A 26515-nucleotide genomic window follows, 5' to 3' on the forward strand; every position below is an offset into this window, starting at 1 on the left:
ACATGTTATCTCGTTTAGACTTTAGGTTATTTAAAAATTCTGAATTACTTGAACGACGTGGCTGGCCAGATCATTATATCATCTAATGGTTCCACCATTAATCTACTTTGGTTTTTTAATATATTGGTGGGCAAATTGATAAAGATTACTCGGAATCATAGATTTATACAAAGTATTTGATATAAATATATAAGTATTTAATATAAATATATATTTATATATTTAAAAATACAATTTAAATAATAAAAATATAATTTTATAATAATTAAAATTAAACAATAATTTAACAAATGTGGGATATTTATTTAAAAGTAAATAAAAAATATATAAATAATTATTTTTTAATATAAAAATAAATATAAATAAAATAAAATAAAGATGGTTATTCTCTGAATTTATGGATAATGTCGATGATTTTCAAACCAATCCATCAATTCAGTGCAGATGCAGTTCACATTTCCTAATCAACTACGTATCAATTTTCAAACGTCCAACGCACATGAACGATGACGTGCACGTAAACTTCATAGCACTTCTTCAATTTCATCATTTAAAGCACATAGTTTAGTTGGCTTACACAAAGAGAAATTTGGGACTTTGATTTAATTTTATTATAATTTCACCATTTAAACCACATGGTTTAATCTCTTCACGCAAAGAAGAATGTGTGATATTGATGATTTGATTTTATTATAATTTCATTATTGTGTGATATTGATGATTTGATTTTACTATAATTATAAAAAAACATTTTCAAGGTTATCTAAAATTTATGTGGAGTTTATACAAATATTGAAGAAAGAAATCATATTGTGTTGTGTTGTATTATTTTATCTTATGCATTGTTATTATTTAATTTAGGGTGGGTTATGTAATTCGTATTGTATTTATTGATTTTTTTTTTAATAAGATGGACAAAGACATCAGAATTGTTTATATACACAAAATTATTTTGTTTATTACATTTTTACACAACCAGATATATCACATTGATATAATGTATATAAGTTTTAATAGATTTTAAGTTAGGAGATTGTTTGTTAAGAAAATATTTCAATAATCCAATTTAATTTAATCAACAAACCAAATCTACGTGTATACTATTGTAATTGTTAATTTTAAGCCTTTCTGTTAATGCTTATATTACAAAATTAACATTACAAATATTGATACAAGAATCAAAAGTTACAACACAAATATTTGTCTGACAGTTTGGTATGGTTTTCATTAGCACTTACATCCACTCTAGAATCATGTAGACACCGCTCTTTCTTCACCACCACAACTTCGAGCTACCACTTGATCTCCATTTAAAATATAATTGCCTCTGACCATCAATGACGTACTTGTAGAATTGATGCTTCTTGACTTCCCGAAGGGCAATCTCGATATTGAATTGCTCTATGGACTTACTTCATCTCTCAAAATGCGACGAACTACAATTTTGACAGTTCTATAGGTAAGTAGTCTAGAAATTAAGCATATCCAACAATCAATTATACAACTGGCCTTTCTTCACATAGACACTTACATACACAAATATATAACCTGTAACTATTGGTCTTGAAGCACCGAAGAACCATAAGGTTCATCAACTTCTAATAGATTCACATAAACAAATCAAGGATATGCTCTCTTAGCACTGAATAACGTCAATAACCAATGACTTGAACTATGTCACCATGCTCATTAATTGGTTATGCAGATTTTTCATTTCACACAAACCAAGATAGCAAAATAATAATAAACAATAAAACTAATTGGTGTTTTCTGCTATTCCATCTTTTTACTCACCACTTAAAATCTGAAGCTCATAGCAACAAAAACAATCTAAATTATTTTACATCAACCTCTCTCTGCACAACATATGCAGTGGATTCACATCATAATTTCCTTCGTATATTTTAAGGAATAATTAACAGATTTATTAAACGAATAACTGGGAAAGATAGAACAAGAATCCTTTTTTTTTCTTCACATAATCAGTTGCTATTTGTATTCCAAAAAAAGATTGGGAGACTAAGCTCCTGTGATACAAAGTTTTAAGCCCAAAGGCGAAGCTAGGAGATGATTGGGAAGACAAAATTTCCCTTTGCTTATGTCATTTCTGACTTTTGGAAAACAAGAGTAAGTAAAAATTCTAACAAACTGAGACAAAAGTAAGCAATATCTGCAACACATCTTAATCTATGCTAACATGGTTGATCTGGCATGCTGTTGAATCTTCTAGTTTGTTATCGACTTCAACATTCCTGAGGCTTGAAGAGATGGTGCTGGGAGCATTCCTTTTCTCCATCATGTACTTCAGGATTTCGATTGATTCCTGGACATGAATACATTTATTGGCCAGATCGTTAAACGGTACTTGGAGCGAGGAGACTCTATGTAGAAATAAATTTATATCTACTTCATATTTCTCACTGGCCAGTCTGGCATGGGAATCTATTTTGGTGTCCAAAAGTCTTTGATGTGCACTGATTTGTTCCAGTTCCGCCTGTAGATCAGCACAATGCAGGCAGTCTTCAGATCTTACCATATCGTGGATGCTGGTAGCTGCCTTAGTGCTCTACTTAGGATGAGAAAGACCTAGAACGATTGAGGAGTTCTGTCTAACCAATGAAGATAAGGAAGAAGAAGGACTAAAAAGGAGAACGTCTTGGTGAGCAGAGGAACTGAGAGGAAAATCCTTCTAAGACAAAGAAAGGGAGAAAAAAGGAAGGCACCGCGGAAAAGGGATGAGGATAGAGCGCAGATCAGAGAGCAGAGGGGAATGCAGGCGAGGGAGAAGCAGAGAGAAGCAGCGAGCTGGGGAGACAACGGAGATCGAGGTCCCAGCCAAGCCGGGAGTCGGGGAACAAATGCAGAGGATCACGTAAAAAACCAGTGAACAAAACTGAGCACTGGGTTGAGGGGGATGCTCGAATTTATAAGATGAAGACCACGGAAGAGGAGGCGCGGGATCACGAGAGAGGGAAGGAGGGAGTCACAAGAGTGAAGGAATCGAGTCAATCGGGGCAGAGCGGAAGGGGCGACGGGACAGATGGGAGGAGAGAAGATCTTAATCAGAGATTTGATGGAAGAAGAGAGATGCAGATGTCTGTCAGAGAATCCCATGAAGATGCTGCGGAGGACAGGGTCAGATGAGTTACCACAGATCATGAAGAGGGAAAAGATTATGGGAGATGATGATGGGATTCTGTATTATTGCAGAGAAGATTGCCTTTGGGTTTGCAACAAGCTCTGTTGGCACACATGTTGGCTTCTTTGTTGACAGAGCGAAGCACATGGAAAAATCTAAGTTCCATGTTTTGACGGGTTAGAGCTTGACACTTGTTAATCGTTTGCTGAAGGAAGATATTGGATGCCTTTCGATTGCAAACCATGAGACTGATGATTGTGGTAGAGTCTCCAAAAATCAACGCTTTTCTAATTCCAAACTTTTGGAGTTGATTTAGGCCTTGATAAAGGGCAAGAGCTTCTGCCTTCTTGTTGGATAAGGAGCCCAGTCCCCATTCGTAAGTGGCTATAATGCTACCACTGGGATTGTATATGACTTTGCCTCCACCTATTGTTCCTGGGTTGGACTGAAAGGCTCCATCGAAGAAGAGATAGTGGAGATTGCTGCCTCGGAGCCAACTTGAAAATTCTTCTTCTTTGTTTCTTATTTTCCAATTATGATTAGGGATGCTGGACTGGATGCTGGAATTTCTTTCAATTTGATTGATATTGCTTTTATTTAACAAATAGCCAATAAAATCCCTTTCCTCAACACAGAGGCCAGCGAGATCAATTTTCTTCAGATTTTTGGTAGAAATGGTTTCTAACGTTACACTTTTGGCCTTGCTGCAAAGATGCCTTATGATGGTTTCCTTGTTTTGGAAGATCATATGGTTCCTTGCCAACCAGATTTTCCATAGAAGGGCATAGGGGAGGGCATCCCAAACCTGTTTGGCTATATTGTTCTTCTTATGCTGCCAAGGGTAACTCTTCTTCCATAGATTCAAAACCTTGCCAATGGAGTTTTGGCAATTCCATGGAAGATGATCATTGGGAAATATTCCCTTCCAGTAAGAAATTGCAAAAGGGTAGGTGATAAAGAGATGTTGGATGGTTTCTTCTGCTTCTTTACAATTTGGGCATCGCGAAGGTCCTGCTATACCTCTCTTTTGTAGATTATCAGTAGTGAGAATTTTCCCTTTCAAGAGGGTCCAGATGAAGAATTTGATTTTGGGGATGGCCTCGGATTTCCAGACAATTTTCCAATGAGTCCAAGCAGGAGCAGGATATTCTTTATTACATAAGTAATGGTGGCCAACTTGAATTGTATAGTTGGAGCCTGTAGGATCCCATCGAAAACTGTTGATGTCATTTTTTATTATGGGGGCAATGCTGTGGAGATGAGCTTGAAGGATGTCAAAGCTCTCCTTAAGATCTAAGGGTATGGGTGGAAAAGTCCATCCCATCCATATCTACGAGTGGGTGTCCCATTGCAAGATTTGGTTGAGATAATGAATTCCTTTATTGCAAAGAAAGAGAAGGATTTTATCCGTACCTGGTTGACTGCTGATAGATTGATTCCCCATAATTTTGTCTGCACCAATTTTGATACTACTGCCTCCCTTGGGGACTTTGGAGGTGTTTTGGGCCAAAAAAGGGATTACTTTTTTGCATAGTTTCCAAATTTTTGAACTGTTTCTAGCGGGTATTTCATAGTCCAAAAGTTGCTGTCTTGGGTAGCTTAGATATTTGACTTCTAGAACTCTTTTCCACCATGTTGGTTGCTCGCTGATTAGTCTCCACATAATCTTGCCTCCAAAAGCCAAATTTGAGAGCTTGGGAGATCTGATTCCGAGTCCTCCACAATCCTGGCCTTGAATTACTTGCTTCCAATTAACAAGATTGAACTTATTTTTTCATTTTTCCCTCCTTTCAGGAGAAAATGGCGGAGAATACTTTCCATTTTATTATGGAATATGGCTGGGGCTTGCATTAGAGTGAATTGGTAGAGTGGAAGAGATGAGAGTCCTGATTTAAGAAGAACAAGGTGGCCTTCCGAGTTAAGCCATGTAGAACCCCATTGCTACACTTTCCTCTTCATTTTGTCTATAATTGTGTCCCAAATTTCCACTTTTAAGGGCCCAATGCTCACAAGCATTCCCAGATAGGTGAAACAATCCCAGTTCAATTTGCAAGGGACCCCAAAAGTATTGGCTATATTATGAAGGGTTTGGGTTGTTGCATGCCAACCATAGATGCAACTTTTTAAATGGTTAATCATGCCTCCTGAATAACTCATATATTTGTCCAGAAGAGTTTTGAAACAACGAGCTATTGTGATAGATGCCTCTCCAATTAACAGAGTGTCATCCGCAAATTGGGAATGGTTTATGTTTTTGACTCTGTTCTCGAATTTTATGCCAGTGATGAGACCAGTTCGTCTCTTGTAATCTAAAGCTTTGCTGAAAGATTCCACCATCAAGATAAACAGGTAAGGGGAGAGAGGGAAACCTTGTCTCAGCCCTCTCGAAGATTGAAAGGGAGGTCCAGGTCTACCATTGACAAGGGGGGAAATCCAAGGCCCCATGATACAGGCTTTGATGAGATCAAGGAGGGGCTTAGCAAAACCCATTTTCTTAAGGACAACGATATGAAAGGAGTGTCTTACTAGCTTCAGGATGAACCCTTTTTCTTTTCTGGTATGACTGGAATGAATTGCTTCTTGAACAAGGAGGATTGAATTAGAGATGTGCCTATTGGCCAGAAATCCACCTTGGTTTTCAGATATGAGCGAAGGAAGAAGAGGTTTGAGATGAGTAGCTAAGATTTTTGTGAGAATTTTGTAAGAGGAGTTGCAAAGAGAAATGGGCCGGAAGCGGGAAAAGGTCGTGGGGTGATTCTCTTTGGGAATGAGGGCTAGGTAGGTGGAGTTGGTATAGCCTCCAATTTTCCCTTTGCACTGGATCCATTTCATCATTTTGATAAGATCCTTTTTAATAATACCCCAGTGAGCTCTGTAGAAGCAGATTGGAAAGCCATCCGGTCTAAGAGCTTTGTCTGGTTGGAGAGCCCAGATGGCTCCTCTTATTTCTTCTTCTTCTATCTCCTTACTCAAGTTGTCATTGATTTCTTTGCTGATCCCACTTGGAAGGTATTGCAACAAGTCTGAATAGTCTTCCTCTTCCTTAGTTTCTGTTAGAAGTTCTCTATAATGATCTGAAGCTGCCTGCTTGATAGCACCTTGGCTGGTTTGTAGATTGCCTTCTCTATCAACGATAGATGTAATGTTGTTCCTAATTTTCTGGGCTGTAGTTTGCTTATGGAAAAAAGCCAAATTTTTGTCTCCTCCTTTTAGCCATAACTGCCTAGACTTAATTCTCCATTTCTGCTCTTCTTCTCTATTGATACGATATAGCTGGCAATAGAGTTTATCTTCACGATCTTTATCTTCCTGCTGAAATCCGTGCCCCTCAATTGTGCTATGGAGATCCTCCAATTTGGCTTTGGTCTCTCTTTTCTCTTTTTCCAGCTCAGTGTAGTAGTTTTTTTCCCAGTCTTTTAGTGCATATTTGACTCTTTTAATTTTGATTTCCCAGATATAACTTGGCGATCCTTTTATGTGCTGCTGCCAACTACTTTGAATAATACTTTTGACTGTTGAGTTATCATTCCACAGAGGACTGTACTTAAAGGGAATAGGTCCCAATGAGCAGTGGGTTTCAAGAGTCAGAGATGTGGGGTAGTGATCTGAAGCTGTGGAGGGATGGATGAAGGCATAAGCTGCAGAGAAAGTGGAGAGAAGTGAAACATTCACCAGGATTCTATCCAACCTTTCCATAATATTGTTTTTCCCTAACCTACGATTATTCCAAGTGAATCTGCGGTTTTTTGGGACTACATCAATAAGGTCATGGTCCTGCATGATAGTCTCCACCTGGTTTCTGTATGGATCTGAAGAGAAGCAACCTCCTCACTTCTCATTGGAGTGCAAAATGAGATTTAGATCTCCCCCTAGAATAATGTTATTATTTTCTTCTTCATCTATATTTTCTTTGAGTGTGCCCCAGCATTGCTCCTTGTCTCTATAATGGTTTGGAGCGTATACATTATAAATGACTATCCTTTGATTATTTGTAGTGCTCTCTAGAGCAGTCTTTATCCAGTGTTTGTTAATTGTTTCCTCTGTGAGACTCCAAGTGTTTTGGTCCCAAAGCGTTGCGATTCCCCCAGAGGCTCCTCTTGATTCACAAACGTTGCCTTTGTACTGTTTATGGTATGCTATGATTTTTTTCATTTCTTGCTGCCCTTGCTTTGTTTCTTGAACTAATACAACTCCTGGTTTCTCTTGATTTATTAGATCTTTTAAGGTAGATATTTTGGGGGCTACGGAGAGTTGCTCACCCTCCTTGCTCTTTGTTTGCTATATCTTTGTCGACGATAGCAAATGAAGAATACAAGAAGAAATATCCTCTTCCTTCCCGCTATCATAAAAAGATTGTATAAGACCACCCTATCCTACCGGCTGAAGACAGGCAAGAAATTTGTCCCAAGATGTAGGACTCTATGGGGTTCTGGGTGCCCATGGCTATATCCTTCTGGGCATTTTCATCTCTCTGCTTCTTAGTGGATTTCCTTCCTAGCCCATTTCTCTTTTGATTGTCTAAGGTTTCACCATGATCCTTTGAGTTACTTCTGGTGATTCTAGTTGAGGGTGGATCAGGAGGTAGGGTGGAGGAGATAGTCAGAGGGAGAGGAGATTCAAGGGCATCGATTTGAGCCACAGGGGGGGGATTATCCTTTGGGGGAGTGAGGATATGGAAAGGGTTGGAGGATGAAGGAGGTGGTTGGGGATGGGGTTGGTCCAGCAAAGGAAGGGAGGAATGAGAGGGGGACGAGGAGGATGGAATGGGAGGATTACGAGTAGAGCCAGCTTCAGGGTTTGACTTGGGGGTTGGGGCTGTTTTCTTTTTCTTAACTATTTCCCAATGTTCATCTTGTGAAGTATTATCTACATCAACTAGTTTAGTGCAACGATTATAAAAATTTCCATATTCGTGACATACCTTGCATTTGAAGGGAATCTATTCATAGTCCAATTGTTGAATGTGGGTCCAATCGTCCACCTTGAGCTTGATGGCCTCTGGAAGTCCTTTGCCAAGGTCCACTTGTATGCATATGCGGGCACAAGCCGGCATATTGTCTTTTGGTTCATTGCGGTCAATGTATCTGCCCACAACATTCCCAATAGCTCAGACCGATTCGTCTCCCCAGCAGTGGAGAGGGAGATGTGGAAGTCGAACCCACACAGGAACAACGCTCGAAATATCCAACTTGGGATCAAAATCTGGAGTCCATTTGTTGAGATATAGCCCTCTTGAATCCATGAAATAGGGCCCATTCCTGAATATCAAGTCTTTGTCTTCTCTAGTTTCAAAATGAAAGGTGAAGTACCCTTTTCCACAAAATCGAATGGAGATTTTGCCTTGTATTTTATCAAACCAATTCCTTTCAACCCATCTTTGAAGTATTTTGGCGATGGCCAGAGCCTAGTAAATTGCCCAATGAGTCCTCGTTTTACTAGTGCAAGAGCAGTCATACGAGGCAAAGTAGGGGGGATATTGACTCCCTGCAAAACATCGAGCTTTTTCACGAACTTGGAGATTTCTGGGCGAGGTCTCTAGGGAGGTAAGGACTTAACCAGATCTAAGAATGCTTGTTGAGCAGCGGCCACCTCTGGTGAAGCTTCCGGAGGGGCCATAGCAAAGAGCCAAAGGCGATGCGTGTAAGTAGTCTTGACCTAGCAGGGGCTTGACGGGTGTGCTTCGCAGCAAAAAACTCTTCTTACTTTTGATAAGAATCCCTTTCTTACGACTAAGAAAGATGAAGTAATCATCGGAACCCAACCAAAAGATTCATATGTTTCCAAAGAAGAAGAGGCTTAGATTCAAGATCCAAAAAATCAAGATCCAAATATTCAATTCCTTTACAAAAAAACATTGGTTGAATCAGGTACATTTTCCATCTTCAAGTTTTGTTAATGTGGTGATGATGATGCATTCATTCATTGCTTCTTGTGCCTCTTGCACCATCTTCATCTTCGGCAATTTGATCATGGACATATGTAATAACAACTACATGATCACATTTGTGAGGGTTAGCATGTGGTACAATGACGTCGACTTCTCCGATCGCTTTCCCATTGACAGGTTTTGTAATGGTAGAATTCAAAGACACCATGAGCTAACTCACAAACAACGTCCACACGATTGCATGTTCCCTTTCCAAATCCCAACAAGCATTCCATAGTAATGAAAGCACAAAAGAATGTGCATGCGTATGCTTATCTCAGCTTCCATTTCACAGGCTAAGTGCAACATTGTTAGACAATTGATGCAGACAATCAGACCGCCAAAATTATGTCAAATCGATTAGGCAAGAGAAATTCATATCTGAGATATTTCACACAAATATCAATGGGGAACCCCAAGACCTAGATTTGTGGGCCAACGTATTAATATTAGAAAAGATATGATTTGCAAAATCGATAGAAGCATATGAATGCATAGATTGATCAAGAACCTCAGGTATAAAATTTCATTCAACAATAATTGTGATTCTTCTAAATAGAGCCTAAAGCATTGTCCTCACAATTTTCTCCATGATGTCTCCTTCACACTAGCACACAAAAACAAATACCAATTTAATAAAAATAATAATCACACAACAAAAATATTCTCTCACACTCCTACATATTCCTTGGCCCTCCCTTACAAGAGTTATTCCCAAAATGACTTTGATACCAAGAAAGAAATCATAATTGCTCACACACACATAAAATTGTTTTTTCTATTACATTTCACACCAAGATACATCACACTAATATAGTGCATATGAGATCCAATAGATTCTAAGCTAGGAGATTGTTTGTTGAGAAAATATCTCAACAACCCAATCCAATCAACAAATCAAATCTACTTGTATATATCGTAAGAATTAATTTTAAGTATGGGATTGTTTGGAGCGAGGGTCAGATTCCCTTGAAATTGGACAAATTAGTTTTTGCCAATAATGTTCATGCTACTGCTGATGTTGTTTTAGCTGAGAATTTGGTGAAGTTTCCTAGGTGTTAGACAACATAGGTTTTACTTCAGAGCATAAGATTAAGATTGAATGCCACACACCCCCCCCACTAGTAGTGCTTATGGCCATGAAGATCATCGTGCACGCAGGAGATATATTTCTAGTGCTAACACACCTCGAAAAATCAAAATTTCTCGAAATTGTATGTATATGAAATTGTCAAGCCACAAAATGACTCCCTAATATTGATACAATTGCATTAATGAGAACAAAATTATATAACCTCACTCCCTAATATTGATACAATTGCATTAATGAGAACATAATTATATAACATCAAAGAGAAACCTTTAGGATTCATATTTTAAGGTCTATCCCTATTTTAATAGTTCAAATTTCCTTTTATTTTCATATTTACAATTCCTTCACCAATTCCCAGAGGATTAGGTGAATAACATTTCCCCACTTAATCTAAAGTGGTTTTTGTGAGTCTAAGCATCATTCTGGATCTTTCAAACTTTTATTTTCTAAGTGCTTTGGTGAATACGTCTAAAATTTGCTCATTTGTGGAACAATGACGTAGATTAATAGTGTTGGCATCTACATGATATCAAATCAAATGATACTTTTATTGATACATTTAGTTTGATCATGAAAATTTGGGATTCTTGTCCAACTTAATTGCAAAAGTATTATCAATTAGAATGGGAGTAGAGTTCACTTGTTTCTCCTACAAGTCATCAAGAATTTTCATGAGTCACATAATCTCCTTTGTTTCTTCTACAACTGCCACATATTCTGCCTTTGTTATGGAATTTTCCGGAACTGACCATTTTCATACCTCTAGGAGATAAATCCTAATCCAAGGCTCATAATATAGCTTGAAGTAGACACTTTTTTTTTTTAAATTTTATCCATCAAAGTTTGAATCAAAATGTCCAATCAAACTAAAGTCATTCACCTATGAATATTTGAGCCAAAACTCTTGAGTTTCTTTCAAGTACTTTAGAACTCTTTTTGCAGTATACCAATGTCCTTCATAAGGATTTTATATAAAATTGGTAAGGATCCCAATAGAAAATGAAATATCTAGTATGGTAGTGGTAATGCATATTAAACTTCACACAAATTGTCTATACCTAGTTGCATCTTCAAATTCATTCCCTTCTTTAGATGTGAGCTTTATATTTTGTTTCATTGGAGTGGAAAAAGGATTTCATTCAACCATGCCAAACTTGTTTAATAATTATCCAATGTACTTCTATTGAGAGAGGAATATATACCTTGGATGTTGGATCACTTCAAATTCCCGGGTATTAGTGAAGGTGTACTAAATATATAATCTCAAACCCTTTCTTCATCTATTTATTTATGGATGCAATGTAGTTTTCATTGTTCCTTGCTATCAACATATCATCTACTTGTACCATAATATATAAAACAAAATTTCCAATTTTCTTGATAAACAAAGTTGCATCATTAAGATCAAAGTGTTTGAAATGTAATTCCAGAAGATAGTCAAATTTTCATACCATGCTTGTGGTGCTTGTTTTAGGCCATATAAGGATTTGACGACTTTGTATACTTATTTTCTTTCCCCTTCACAATAAAATATTTTGGTTGAGACATGAAAACATTTTCTTTCAAGTCTCCATTCAAGAAAGCAATCTTCACATCCATTTGATGAACTTTCCATCCATTCTAAGCTGCCAAGCCAAAGAGAGTTTGGATGGTGGCCCATTTTACTGGGGGTCAATGGTCTCTTTATAATCAACACCTTATTTTTGTGCAAATAAATTTTCCATGACCCTTGTTTTTTCCTTGTCAAATGATTAATATGATTTGTACTTGTTCTTGTATACCCACTTGTAACCAATTGGTTTGGTTCCAAATAGAGGGTCCACAAGCTTCCATGTCCCATTATTTATGAGAGCATCGTACTCCTTATGCATTGTTTCTTTTCATTTATCCTGAGAATCCACTTTTTTAAAGGAATTTGGTTCAAAGGTAGTAGATAAATTCAATTCACAATCATATAAAACATCCACATCATCAATTGGATCAGAATTACCACATCACCTCCATCTTGTCTAGTGGAACTTCTTGTTCTTGTCTTTCTAAAATCATTAGGATGAACACTTTCAAGTGTTTTAGTGAGCCATTTTGGGGGACCTTTATGAGATGGTCTAAGTTGCTCTATTGATTGAGATGGGGTTGCATCAAGATTTAGTCTTCAAATCCACTTAATCACGTCACTCAAAGGGTCTTCATGATTTGAAGAAGTGGCTAGAATGTCATGAGGGGGAGACAATGCTTTACAAGAAGATTATGTAGATTGATCAAAGATAGGGATCCCCCCTTCAAGATGTGGAATCTCATTATCAAATTCATGACAATTTTTTCCATGATTGAATCTATCCAAGTGATCAAGCTTTCGCTCACCAATGTAGCAAGTCTCGGAAGATTAAAGAAAAATCACATCTTTAAACAATATAAACTCCTTATTTATTTCTTTATAAAGATGATATGCTTTGGTGATGTCTAAACACCCCATGAATATGCATTTTCAACTCCGTGCATCAAGCTTTCTTCTTTGTTCATTGAGGATCAAGGCATAACAGGTAGAACCAAAGATCCTGAGATGTCGTATCGAAGGAATGTGGCCATACCACATTTCATAAGGAGTCTTATTTCTAAGAACATGAGATAGACATCTGTTTTGGCATATACTACACATAGACTGTATCAACAAAAAGCATCAACTTTACATTTTTGAAAAGCATCATGGAGCAAACTATATTCAAAATAATCCTATTCATTCTTTTAGCTATACCATTTTGTTGAGGATTGCATGGAAGAATAGTTTGATGTTGAATTCCATGTTGGCAAAGATAGTTTTCAAATTTGTTAGAAGTATATTCTTTTCTATTATTAGTATGAAGGTAGCCAATATGTGATTGTGCATTATTTTCAATCCATGCATAAATTTTTTTCAAAGTTTCAATTTCTTTTGATTTACTTTTCAACAAGTATACCCAAAACATCCTGGTGTAATAATCAATAAAGTGATCAAATATATATTTCCATTTACAGAAGGAATAAGTATAGGTCCACAAGAATCAGAATAATCTATGCAAGTTTTTTATATGCTTTGAAAGTAGAATCATGAAATGGACGTTTTCTATGTTTTCCTAGGATACAAGCATGAAATTGCTTCAGAATCTATGGAATAGTTGGAAAACTAGAAACACCATTATTTTTCAACAAAAGAAGACTGTCATAATTAAGATGTCTAAATATTTCATTCCATAGAATATTGAATGGCAATGATGGAGAAATTCCTTGTACATTCAAACTGCTTATGTAATATTCTTAAACAAAAGACTTGAATATACTATACTCATCAACAAAAACAATTAAACGATAGAGACATCACAACATAAACCTGAGACAAGATTCAATCACAAATGATCATATATTTATCCAAGGGGAAAGAAACTGCTCAAAACCCCTTCCTATCTGTATTTCATTAGTAAAAAAATAGAGAACAAAATGCAATGCTTACTCAAGCCTGAGCAACCTTTGCACTAGTATAATCTATCTCACTACTTCCTAAGCAAAATTTGGTTAATACCTAACCAACTCCAAGCCTACCCAAATCCCTATTTCCTTGCGCTATTCCTCAATGAATTAGCCCCATATTAATTAGGGAAATTCCCAATTAGAATTGTGTAATCCCCGTAGTCCCTTCTTTGACTGCGTGCACCACCTGTACAATTTGGAATTGTCTACAACTGATAGTACACTGCCATTGAAATTCAATCTCAACTGGGTAACTAGAATTCTTTGCATGCATGAGTTAATTTAGGGTGATTGATCAGTTTAAATGGATGATCACTCAGTGTGAAAAAAGTTAAACACCCTTGGTTGAACCTCAACTAGTTCCACTAACAATGAGAACTAGTTACATTGACAATAACTCAAATTAACTGATCTAGATTGCTACAAATTAGAAATCAATCATGTAGAACTGAACTCAAGTGTCTCCAACTCGAATTAACTGATTTAACTGAGTGAGAAGAGCCATATCCCTTAAGTTAAATTCCTTCAAATATTTTACTGAAATTGAAATTTGAATTTATCCTAATTTAATTAAGGGAAAAATTAAATTAGGAATTTCTTGCTGCATTTTCAACACTCCCTCTCAGCAGGAAAGGGATTATCTGCTACCTCGATCCTGCCTCTATGGAACTCGAATTTGCATCTTGACAATGCCTTTGTCAAAATATTTGCATCTTTTTCCTCTGTAGGAATGTACTCCAACAACATGATTCTCCTCTGCACACAATCTCGTAGATGGTGATACCGAATGTCCATATGCTTGGATCTATCATGAAAAAATAGATTCTCATAGGGTTTCATACAACTCTGGTGGTCACAATAATGTAGGTTTTAACCCCGTACAAAAATTACCTGCATACGAATTCTAAAACACATAAAATAAACAATGCGAGAGCATAACACATATACACAGAGATGTTCCCTTGGATACCAAAACCGGGATTACCAGCTTGATTTTTCATTATGTTCCTTTCAATGTTACAATACATATTTATACATGTCGAAGCATCCAATACCATGGACCGAAAACCATCGCGTCCAAAAACATGTGCGAAAATCATGCACAAAACCATAGGTGGGTCCGCCCATCCTAACATAGGGTCCAAAACCAAAATTTTCCAGGGCGCTGCCCCGGACCCCATAAAGTGGGGTTACGGGTACGCCTCAAACCCCCTGTGACCCCCCCCCCCCCTGCTACACAATCGACGCAACGAAGGGGGGCTCCGTCCTCCCCTCTAACCCCCCGGTTAACTATGTGGGCTAGTCATGGAAAGAATATAACACAACCCAACATTCTCCCACTTGTTGTTTTCTTTCCACAGGGGGCCATAAGAGAGCTTAGTCATTTTTCGAGCCCTGAAACTCCCATTGTCTCTCTACACCAAGAGAACTTCTCAGAGCTCACAGATTTTGTCAATGCATCTGTAGTATTGTTCAAAGTGTCCACCTTTACCATCAACACCTTTTTGTCTTCTATGATATCCCTCACAAAGTGATACTGAACATCAATGTGCTTTGTCTTTGAATGATATGTGGGGTTCTTTTCCAAGAAAATTGCACTTTGGCTGTCACAGTCTATCCTTATACTAACCCCATACTTGAACACAATCTCTGCAACCAAACTGCTTCCTTGCTTGCATGAGTGGCTGCCATGTATTCTGACTTTGTAGTTGATAGTGCCACTACAGATTGTTTCTTACTCATCTAACTGACTGCACCTCCAAATAGGTTAAACACATACCCACTTGTAGATCTTATCTGATCCATATCTCTAGCCCAGTCTGCATCAACAAAGCCATGAATATCTAACACTCTGTCCAATCCTGATCTTCCTTGGTAGCACAAACCATAATCACTAGTGCCATGCAAACACCTGAAAACCCACTTCACTGCTGTCCAGTGCTCCTTCCCTGGTTTTGACATAAACCTGCTCAATACTCCAATTGCATGTGCAATGTTTGGTCTAGTATAGACCATTGCATACATTAGGCTACCGACTGCACTTGCATATGGAACACGGGACATATCCTCTTCCTCTTCTTGTGTCTTGGGACACTGTTCAGCAGATAACTTTACACCTACAGGAATAAGAACCTTCACTGGTTTACTATCTTGCATATTAAACCTCTGCAGTATTGTCTCGACATACTTCCTCTGGCTTAACCAGAGTTTCCTCTTTGCTCGATCTCTTTTAATTTCCATGCCCAAAATATAGTTTGCAGCACCAATATCTTTTCTGTCGAATTTGGAGGACAATTGGGTCTTCAAATCCTGGATAATTTCTTTGTCATTTCCAACCAGCAACATATCATCCACATACAAGACCAGATAAATAACACGGTCACCAATTAATTTAAAATACACACAGTGATCTGCTTTGCTTTTGGTGAAGCCAAGTCCCCGTATAAATGTATCAAATTTCTGATACCACATCCTTGGTGACTGTTTTAATCCATACAAAGACTTCTTTAACTTGCATACTAGTTCTTTCTTACCCTTCACTGCAAAGCCTTCAGGTTGCTTCATGTATATTTCCTCTTCCAGATCCCCGTGAAGAAATGATGTCTTCACATCCATCTGTTCTACCTCAAAATCAAAAGCAGCAACAACATATAAAAGTAATCTAATAGAAGTTACCTTGGCAATAGGAGAAAAAATATCACCAAAATTAATTCTCGGCACCTGGGAATAACCTTTTGCTACCAACCGAGCTTTATATTTCTCCACCTTTCCTTCTGGATTTGTCTTCTTCTTAAACACCCATTTGCTGCCAATGGTTTTCCTTCCAGCCAGCAACTCCACTAGATCCCAAGCCTCATTTTTGTGCAAAGATGCCATTCATCAACCATGGCCTCTTTCCAGAGTTTTCCATCCTTTGAATCCACTGTTTCCTTCACAGTTCTGGGATCATCATCAATAACAGACAAAGAAAAATTTGAACAGAAAGTAGATGGACTATACCTTTCTGGCTGCCTTCTTTCTTGAACTGATCTTCTCATAACTGGAGTTTGTGGCTCTTCATCTTCTGATTCCTCCTCTGCTGTAGAGTCGGATTCTTCCTCCTTTAGCTCAAACTCTATCTTCTTAGGTTCCTTTGGTTGGACTTCATGTTTAATAACATCTTTCACCTCTCTGAACACCACATTTCGGCTGTACACAACCTTCCTTGTTACTGGGTTCTAAAGCTTATAACCCTTTAAACCATCCTTATACCCAATAAAGATGCACTTTTCAGATTTACTATCCAATGTGGTTCTTTTGTCCTTTGGAACATGTACATATGCATCACATCCAAATACCCTTAGATGTGAAAGAGATGGTTTCTTACCAGTCCATACCTCTTGTGGAGTCTTATCCTCCAACACTGATGAAGGTGACCTATTGACCAGGTAACATGCAGTGTCCACCATCTCTGCCCAGAATTCCTGTCCTAACCCAGCACCACTGAGCATGCTTCTTGCCCTTTCCATCAACGTCTTGTTCATTCTTTCTACAACTCCATTTTGCTGAGGTATATATGAAGTAGTCTTCTACCATGATATACCACACTTCTTACAGAATTCTTCAAATTCCTTGCTGCAAAACGCTCCACCATTATCTGTCCTCAACACCTTTATCTTCTTCTCTATCTAATTTTCCACGAGAACCTTAAATTCTTTAAACCTGTTAAAGGCTTCAGGTTTCTTCTTAAGGAAATATATCCATGTATTCCTTGAGAAGTCATCTATAAATGATACATAGTACATAGACTTACCCAGTGATGGAACCTTCATAGGTCCAAACACATCACTATGCACAAGTTCTAATATCTGTTTCGCCCTCTTACTACTAGAGGGGAAACTCACCCGATTCTGCTTCCCATATACACAATTTTCACAGAAATCAAAATCTAGAGAGCTATTACTCATACCTTTACCATGAAGTATTCAAGGTCCTTCTCTCCAATATGTCCAAGCCTTTGATGCCACAACATGGTCTTCTCTCCAGAGACCACTAGATTTTCTACTCCACTTTTAGGAACCACAGTTTCACCCATCAGTAACAGTGCTACCTTGCAGCTTGTACAAAGTTCCAATCCGAACTCCCCGCATCAATACTAGTGCTCCTCGAACCATTTTGCAGGTATCCTTCTCGAACACTATTTTTACACCTGCATCATCCATCTTGCTTACAGAAATCAGATTTCTGGCTAATGCAGGAATATTTAGAACACGTGGAAGCGTTCTAACCCTTCCACCTTGCAACTTCAACTTTACTTTTTCGCGACCAATGATTCTAGCCTTCCTGTCATCCCCCAAGAAGACATCACAACAATCATATTTCTCATACTCATAGAACCACTCTCTATGGGGAGTGAAGTGAAAGGATGCACTTGAGTCAATCAACCATGCCTCATGATTTACATGTGTACTTGAAGAAGCCAAGTACACATCCCCACCTTCATCTGAGGTGGTTTTTGTCTCTACAGAAGGAGCCTCATCATATCCCTTTCCTTTTTCAGAAGCTTTAGATTTACAGTCCCTTTTAAAGTGGCCTTCCTTTTTGCATTTCTAACACACCACCTTTACAGGTTTTTCTGGAGATTTAGATCTCCCACTTGATGACTTATTTTTGTTTCTCTTCTGGGAATGTCCTCGTACAGACAAGGCATCACCATTCTAGCTCTCCATATTTTTCCTTCTCATCTCCTCCGTTAGCAAGGCTGAGACTATTTCATCAAGCTGCAAGGCAGATGCATTGCTACCCATTGTAATAACCAGACTATCCCATGAATCTGGTAGAGAACACAACAAACTGATGCACTTATCTTCATCTGAAATTTTAATATCAACAGATGCTAATTGACTTACCATAGTATTAAATGCATTCAGATGCTCTGTCACCGAGTCTCCATCTTTCATCCTCAAGTTATACAGCTTTTTCCGCAGGAACAGTTTATTCACCAGAGACTTAGGTTGGTAAAAAGTCCCTAACTTGTCCCACAAAGCCTTCGTCGTAGCTTCCCCTGATACATTCAACAATACTGAATCTGAGAAACACAATCATATTGTGCTCTTTGCGTTCCGATCCAACTTCTTCCATTCTTCATCAGACACTCCTGTTGGTTTAGTATCCAGATCTATTGCGATCCACTGATCTTTATCCACCAACAGATCCTCCATCTTGAGTTTCCACAACTCAAAACTTTGACCATTAAATTTCTTGATCTCTATCTTTCCACTGCTCGCCATCTTCTTTCACCACCAGAATTGATCTCGCAGATCTCCCACTAAATAGGGTCTACCACAGGCCTGAGTGAAACCCCTCAGCAAAAAAGGCATCCCCTTGAAGCCAAAAATAGCTCTGATACCAAATGTAGGTTTTAACCCCGTACATAAATTACCTGCATACGAATTCTAAAACACATAAAATAAACAATGTGAGAGCATACACATATACAAAGATATTTTCCCCTGGATCCCAAAACCGGGACTACCAGCTTGATTTTTCATTATGTTCCTTTCAATGTTACAATACATATTTATACATGCCGAAGCATCCAATACCATGGATCGAAAACCATCGCATCCAAAAACATGTGCGAAAATCATGCACAAAACCATAGGTGGGTCCGCCCATCCTAACATAGGGTCCAAAACCAAAATTTTCTGGGGCGCTGCCCTGGACCCCATAAAGTGGGGTTACGGGTATGCCTCAAACCCCTTGTGACCACCCCCCCGGCTACACAATCGGCGCAACGAAGGGGGCTTCGTCCCCCCTCTAACCCCCTGGTTAACTATGAGGACTAGTCATGGAAAGAATACAACACAACCCAACAAATAAATCACTGAAGGATCCATCATTTGACCAAATAACGCAACAAGGATCTTTCTCATCTAGATAGACTCACATGTTGCTTGGCTAACAACCATGTACTTTGCTGTTGAGATGAGTGTAACAGATCACTGCTTCCTGCTGTACTAAGAAACCACCACTGACCCAAAACTAAAAATTCCTCCTAATGTGCTCTTCCTCTCTGATGGAATATCCACCCAATCTACATCTGTGAAGCCTTGCAGCTTCACTCCCTTTGTCTACCTGTACCAAAGACAAAACTGAGTGGTGCCTTTGAGGCACCTCAACAAATGTTTTATTGCCTTCCAATACAGTTTGGTTGGCTTAACCATAGCTTGACTAAGTTGGTTAAATGCATAACACATGTCCGGTCGTGTGTTCACCAAATACATAAGTGAACCCACAAGCTTCCTGTAGATGGTAGCCTCCACTACTTCACCTAAAGTAGCATCTTCCTTCCTCCAATTCCCTACTAGAGGAGTCTCCATGGGTTTGCTACTCTCCGCGTGGAACTTCTTTAGTATCTCATTGACATAATTTCCATGAGAGACAAACATTTCCCCATCTCCTCTCCATACTTCCATACCAAGGAAATAATGCATGATCCCCAGGTCCTTCATCTTGAATTCTCTTACAAAATCCTCTTTGTAAGACGATCAACTTCTCATCACTGATTAAAATTAAATCATCAACATATAATACTATAATCAACAATTTACCTTCAACAACAATATTGTAAAGGTTTTCATCTACTTCACTTTTGATGAAGCCCAACCCGATGAGATAACTGTCGATCATGGTGTACCAAGCACACAATGCTTGTTTCAATCCATACAATGCTCACTTGAGTCTGCACACATGCAACTCTCTATTGAAGGTCTCAAATCCTTCCATATGACCAATGTATACCTCTTCCTCAGTCACCCCATTGAGGAATGTTGTCTTCACATCCATTTGGTGGATCTTACATCCCATCTACGCTGCAAGAGCTAAAATTTATCTGATTGAGGATTACCTTACAACTGGAGCAAAGGTCTCCTCATAGTCAATTCCCTCCACATGAGAGAACCACTTGGCCAAAAATCTTACCTTGTGTTTCTCGATGCTTCCATTTATTGCTTAATTCACCTTGCAGATCCACCTAGAACCTACCCCTGACTTTTCCTCTGGTCTCGGGGCTACTTCCCAAACACAATTTTTGATAATGGAGTGATACTCATCTACCATGGCATCAACCCATACTGGTTGCTGCACTGCTTGCTCGAATGAGCCTAGCTCAATATATATAAGCTCACTCATCAATGCCATGTACCCAATGTACTAATCTGGTGACCTCCTCTTCGTGCGCTATGGTGTGGGTTCTCCCACATTCTCTCTATCATCATGCAATAATCTGGTAGCTTCTCTGGTGTGCTTCCTTCCATCTTTGGATGTCTCCGCTTGAGTGGAAGTCTCCACTCTCTCTACCTCTGCTTGTGGTTGCTTCGATTTTTTTTGAGGTTCCTCCTTTGGAGCCAAAATCCCCTGCTTTAAATGCAATTGAAACTCCCTCTAAAGGGAACACCTCATTACCTTCTCCTCATCAAACTTCACATCTCTTCTGACAATTGTCATCCTGAGAGATGGAAAGTACACACGATAGTTGTGAGGTTTATCAATGTACCCTACAAATATGCCAAACTCAGTTGTAGGCTCTATCTTTTTCATTGCATATTTGGAAACATGACAATAAATGTTGATAAATGGAAACAAGAAATTTCAATTTAATTTTTCCTTGAATTAAAATGTGAATTAAAATAGAATTATATTATCATAACAACTTGTAAATAGTTAATTAAGTTCAATTGAATTAATTAGCTTAGCAATTTCAAGTTTCAAGTCTTTTGTAGTCATGTATATGTTATCCCTAAATTTTAGGGGTCCAGGATGAGTTTATTTGAGTTGTAATTAGATAACTTAGTTTGAATGAGTTATAGACAGTTAAACTACTTCTAATTGTTTGTGGAACTAGTAGAGGTCTAGTAGTGAGTTGGTGCACCGGTGCATCCTTAGTGCTACTCCATATAACTGGAGTTTCCCTCATGAGAAACTCATGCATGTCAGTTCATAGAAAGATCCAGTTGAGACTAGAGTGCAAGGACAATGTACTATCAGTTGTAGAGTGATGCAAGTTGTAGAAATCATGCATGTAACATAAGAGGACCTAGTTTTGGATTGCACTGTTATGGAAGAAGGAATTCCAAATTAAATATGGGCTATTGCTCACAGGTTTTGTGCAAGGAAATAGGGGCTCAAAAGGCAGAATAAATTGGCTAAGTGTTGGTCAGTGCAATCTTGTGAGGCAGAGAGTTGATCATACCTGTGCGGAATTGTTCTTGTGAGAACAAGATTTGTATTATCACTCATATTTCTGATTAATGAAATAGATAGTCAGGGTTTTGAGCAATGGTTTTACCTAGAGAAACAATTGTGTTACGTGTCTTTGATTATCTTCCTCTTGTTTATTATTGTTTTCATCGATCATTGGTTTCTGTTGTTTAAAGAGTAGAGTAGATTCTTGTCTTATGTTTTAGTACACTACATGAGTTGTGGATTTATAGGAAAATCTACATGGTATCAGAGGTGAAGACAATATACTAGAGGAGATTTAGAAGTTTTGAGTTTTTGGTTACATGTGAAATTCGAATTTGCAATACATACTTCAGGATCAACAGATGGCGTTCTATGGTTTGCAGTTCGACTATGCCTTGGAAGGCAACTCAAATTATATAGCCTGGACGGAAAAAATGGAGGCCATGTTGGAGGATAGTGGCTTGAAGGAATTCATTAATCAGGACATTCCCAAACCACCAACATCTGATGCAAAAGATCTGGCTGAATGGAAGAAGTGTGTGGTGAAGGCAAGGCGAATAATCCTTGAGGGAGTCCAAGACCACATTGTCTCGAGTCTCCATGGGAAGGAAAATTTGTATGCTATGTGGAAAGCATTTACAGACCTATTCCAGAACAACAGTGACCATAGAAACTTGGTACTGAAAGACAAACTTCAAAAAATCAAGATGGAGAAAGGTGAGACCATTCTAAAATACTTGACCAAGTTCACTCACTATCATGATGAGCCTGGAAGTGTTTGAATAACCGTTGCCAATGATGATATGGTGAGCCTAACTCTCCTAGGCCTTCCCAAGAGTTGGAATATATACCATAACTCTATCAATGGGAGGGAGAATCTAGCAGATTGGGAACGAATATGGATGGATTTGATGTAGGAGGAGATCAGAAGGAACACTAGAGATGTTTCCTCATTAAAGACTAGTGATGAGGAAAACTATGCCTTACCGGGTAAGGCAAGGAAAGGGAAAGGGAAGGTGTCCCATTCCAAATTGTATTCTTTCCAAGGAGGTAAGAATAAAGACATGAAAAATGTTAAGTGCTTTCATTTTCATGAGCTAGGCCATTTTCCTACAAATTTTCCACTCAAGAAGTCCAAGAAGAAGTCCTCAGCAGGTGAGGCTTTGGCCTCTCAATTCGAATTGGAATTTACTCTCATTGCATGCATGGTGTCATCAATGATGGGTAGTGTATGGTACCTTGATAGTGGAGCTTCATTCCATAGGAAAAGTGACAAGGATTTGTTTAGTGACCTAAAGGAGAAGGATCTTCAGATGCATATCGAGATGGGTGACGACGGGAGGTATATTGCTACTAGATTGGGAACGATTACTTTCAGAGGGAGTAGGGTGCTCCTATCACCTTGAGGGATGTTATGTATGTGCCCAGGTTGAAGAAGAACTTAGTATCAGTCCCCATGCTTGAGGATAGAGGCTACACTATGATTTTTCGAAAGGAAAGGAGTTCCTTCAATACATAGCCACAGGTCAAGTAAAGAAGATAGGGATTTGAGTTAAGAATATCTATAAGATGGAGGTAGAGAATTGTGATGCTTTGAGCACAAAAATAGAGAAGATGCATAACTGAGATGTTGGTGAGTTGTGGCACAGGCGATTGGGTCACTTGCATCATCGGGCTTTGAAATCATGCAACAAATCTCTACTGGTCTTCCCAAAGGTACATTAGAGAAAGATGAACATGCAAGGGGTGTACTTTGGGAAAATACACCAAGGCTTCCTTTCACGACATAGACAATCAAGCAGAGGTGATTCTAGAGTGATTCCACTAAGATGTGTGGGGACCATTCTCGACAACATCCATGGCCAAACATATGTATTATGTTATATTTGTTGACGACTTTTCTCGTAAATGCTGGATATTTTTAATGCAGAAGAAGGATCATATTTTCATAAAGTTTTGTGAATTTAAAGCATTGGTCGAGAAAGAGTTTGGAAAGAAGGTTAAATCTCTTAGGAATGATAATGGTGCTGAGTATGTCTCAAATGGGTTTAAGAACTTTTGTGTGACAAAAGGGATTAAACGGGAGTTGACAGCACCCCATAACCCACAATAGAATAGGGTGGCCGAGAGGAAGAACAAAAGCATTGTAGGGGCAGCAGGGGCGATGTTGCATGATCAGGGCTTACCACTACACTTGTGGGTTGAGGCATGCATCACAACGGTTTATTTGAAGAACCATAACCCACATCGGATACTTGGGATGAAGACACCAGAGGAGGTTTATTCCTGTAAGAGACCAGATGTTGGTCACTTCAGGATTTTTGGGTCATTGATATATTACCATGTGACCAAGGATTCACGGATATTTGTGTGGTACATTGATACACCTCAAAACTATTGGGTGTACTTGTTGACTAGGTGGATGAAAGTGGTTCGCAGGGATGTTAGGTTCAATGAGGAGAAAGCCATGTGAGTTTGCCTTGAGAGGGAGATTGAGCTACATGCGGTTGAGGAGATTTTAGCTCCTAAGGTTGAGGAGCCTCATATTGATGTTAGAAAACCACATACGGAGGATTCGGGAGTGGAGGAAACCACTTAAGTAGAGTCTTCCAGAGACGGTAGAAAGCACACCAGAGAGGTTGATAGGTTATTGCATGATGCACGAGAGAATGTGGGAGCACCCACATCTCATCACAGGAAGAGAACGTCACCTGATAGGTACACTAGATACATCGCTCCTATGAGCGGATGTGTTGAGACAGAGTCATCTTCCTTTGAGGAAGTAGTGCAACAACCGGTTTGGGTTGATGCCATGGTGGAGGAGTGTGACTCCATAGTTCGCAATAGTGTTTGGGATGTGGTCTCAATACTCGAGGACAAGTTAGTAGTGAGCTCCTGATGGATTTACAAGGTAAAGAAAGCTATAGATGGTAGTGTGGAGAAGCATAAGGCCAGGTTTGTGGCCCGTGGCTTTTCACAGGTAGAGGGGATTGACTAGGATGAGACCTTTGTTCATGTTGCAAGGTACTCATTGATTAGATCTATATTAGCACTATCAATGTAGATGGGTTGGAAGATACATCAAATGGATATAAAGACAACCTTCCTTAATGGCACGATTGAGGAAGAGGTGTACATAGAGAAACTTGAAGGTTTTGAGACCTTTGATAGTGAATCTCATGTGTTCCGTTCAAGAGGGTGTTGTATGGGCTGAAGCAAGCACACCGTGCTTGGTACACCAGGATCGATAGCTACTTGACTAGATTGGGATTCACCAAGATTGAAGTGGACGCGAACCTATACGACCAAGTGGTGGAAGGTAAATTTTTGGTCATATTTTTGTATGTCGACTATTTGATTTTGACACGTGATGATCAATTGATCAAGTCTTGCAAGGAGGACCTTGCAAGAGAGTTTGCGATGAAGGACATGGGGCTCATGCATTACTTTGTGGGCATGGAAGTATGGTAGGGTGATGGGGATTTGTTTGTGTCTCAGGGAAAGTATGCCAACGAGATACTCAGGAGGTTCTGTATGGATAACAACAAACCCATGGAGACTCCTATAGCAGGTAACTGGAGGAAGGATAATTCTACTTCAAGGGAAGTAGTGGAAGCTACTGTTTACAGGAAACTTGTGGGTTCACTCATGTATTTGGTGAAAACATGACCAGATATGTGCTATGTAGTTAACCAACTTAGTCAAGCGATGGTTAGGCCTACCAAGCTGCATTGGAAGGCAACAAAGCATGTGTTGAGATACCTCTAGGGCACTACTTAGTATGGATTGTGGTATAGACAGATAGAGGAAGTGAAGCTTCAAGGCTTCACCGATGCAGATTGGGCAGGGATTCCATTTGATAGGAAGAGCACATCAGGAGGGATGTTCAGTATTCATTCAATGATAGTTTCCTGGTACAAAAGGAAACAAAGATTCATTGCACTCAGTTTGGTAGAGGTAGAGTACATGGCTGCAAGTCAGGCAACATGTGAGGCCATATGGATGAGGAAGATTTTGGTTGGTTTGTTTGGTCAGTAGATGGATCCAACTGAGATTTTCTGCGATAATCAGAGTTGTATCAAAATCTCTAAAAATCCTTTTTTTTTCATGATTGTTCCAAGCACATTTATATATGATATCATCATCTAAGAGATTGTGTATTGAGGCAGATTATGTTGTTGGAGTACATTCCCATGGAGGAGCAAGGTGCTGACATTTTGACAAAGGCATTGTTAAGATGTAAATTCGAGTTTCACAGAGATAGGACCAGGGTAGCTGATAATCCCTTTCTTGTTGAGAGGGAGTGTTGAGAAATGGAATCAGGAAATTCGAGTTTAATTTGTCCTTGAACTAAACTGTGAATTAAAATCGAATTCTATTCTCATAGCAACTTGTAAATAGTTAATTAAGTTTAATTGACTTAATTAGCTTAGGAATTTTGAGTTGGAAGTCTTTATGTAGTCATGTATATGTTCTCCCTAAATTTTAGGGGTCCAGGATGAGTTTATTTTAGTTATAATTAGATAACTTAGTTTGACTGAGTTATAGACAATTAAACTAGTTCTAACTATTTGTGGAACTAGTAGAGGTCTAGTAGTGAGTTGGTGCACTGGTGCATCCTCAGTGCTAC

Source organism: Pinus tabuliformis, chromosome X (genome assembly GCF_031772625.1).
Source record: "Pinus tabuliformis cultivar Carrire ecotype Pingquan chromosome X, CPIR1, whole genome shotgun sequence".
NCBI lineage: Eukaryota > Viridiplantae > Streptophyta > Pinopsida > Pinales > Pinaceae > Pinus > Pinus tabuliformis.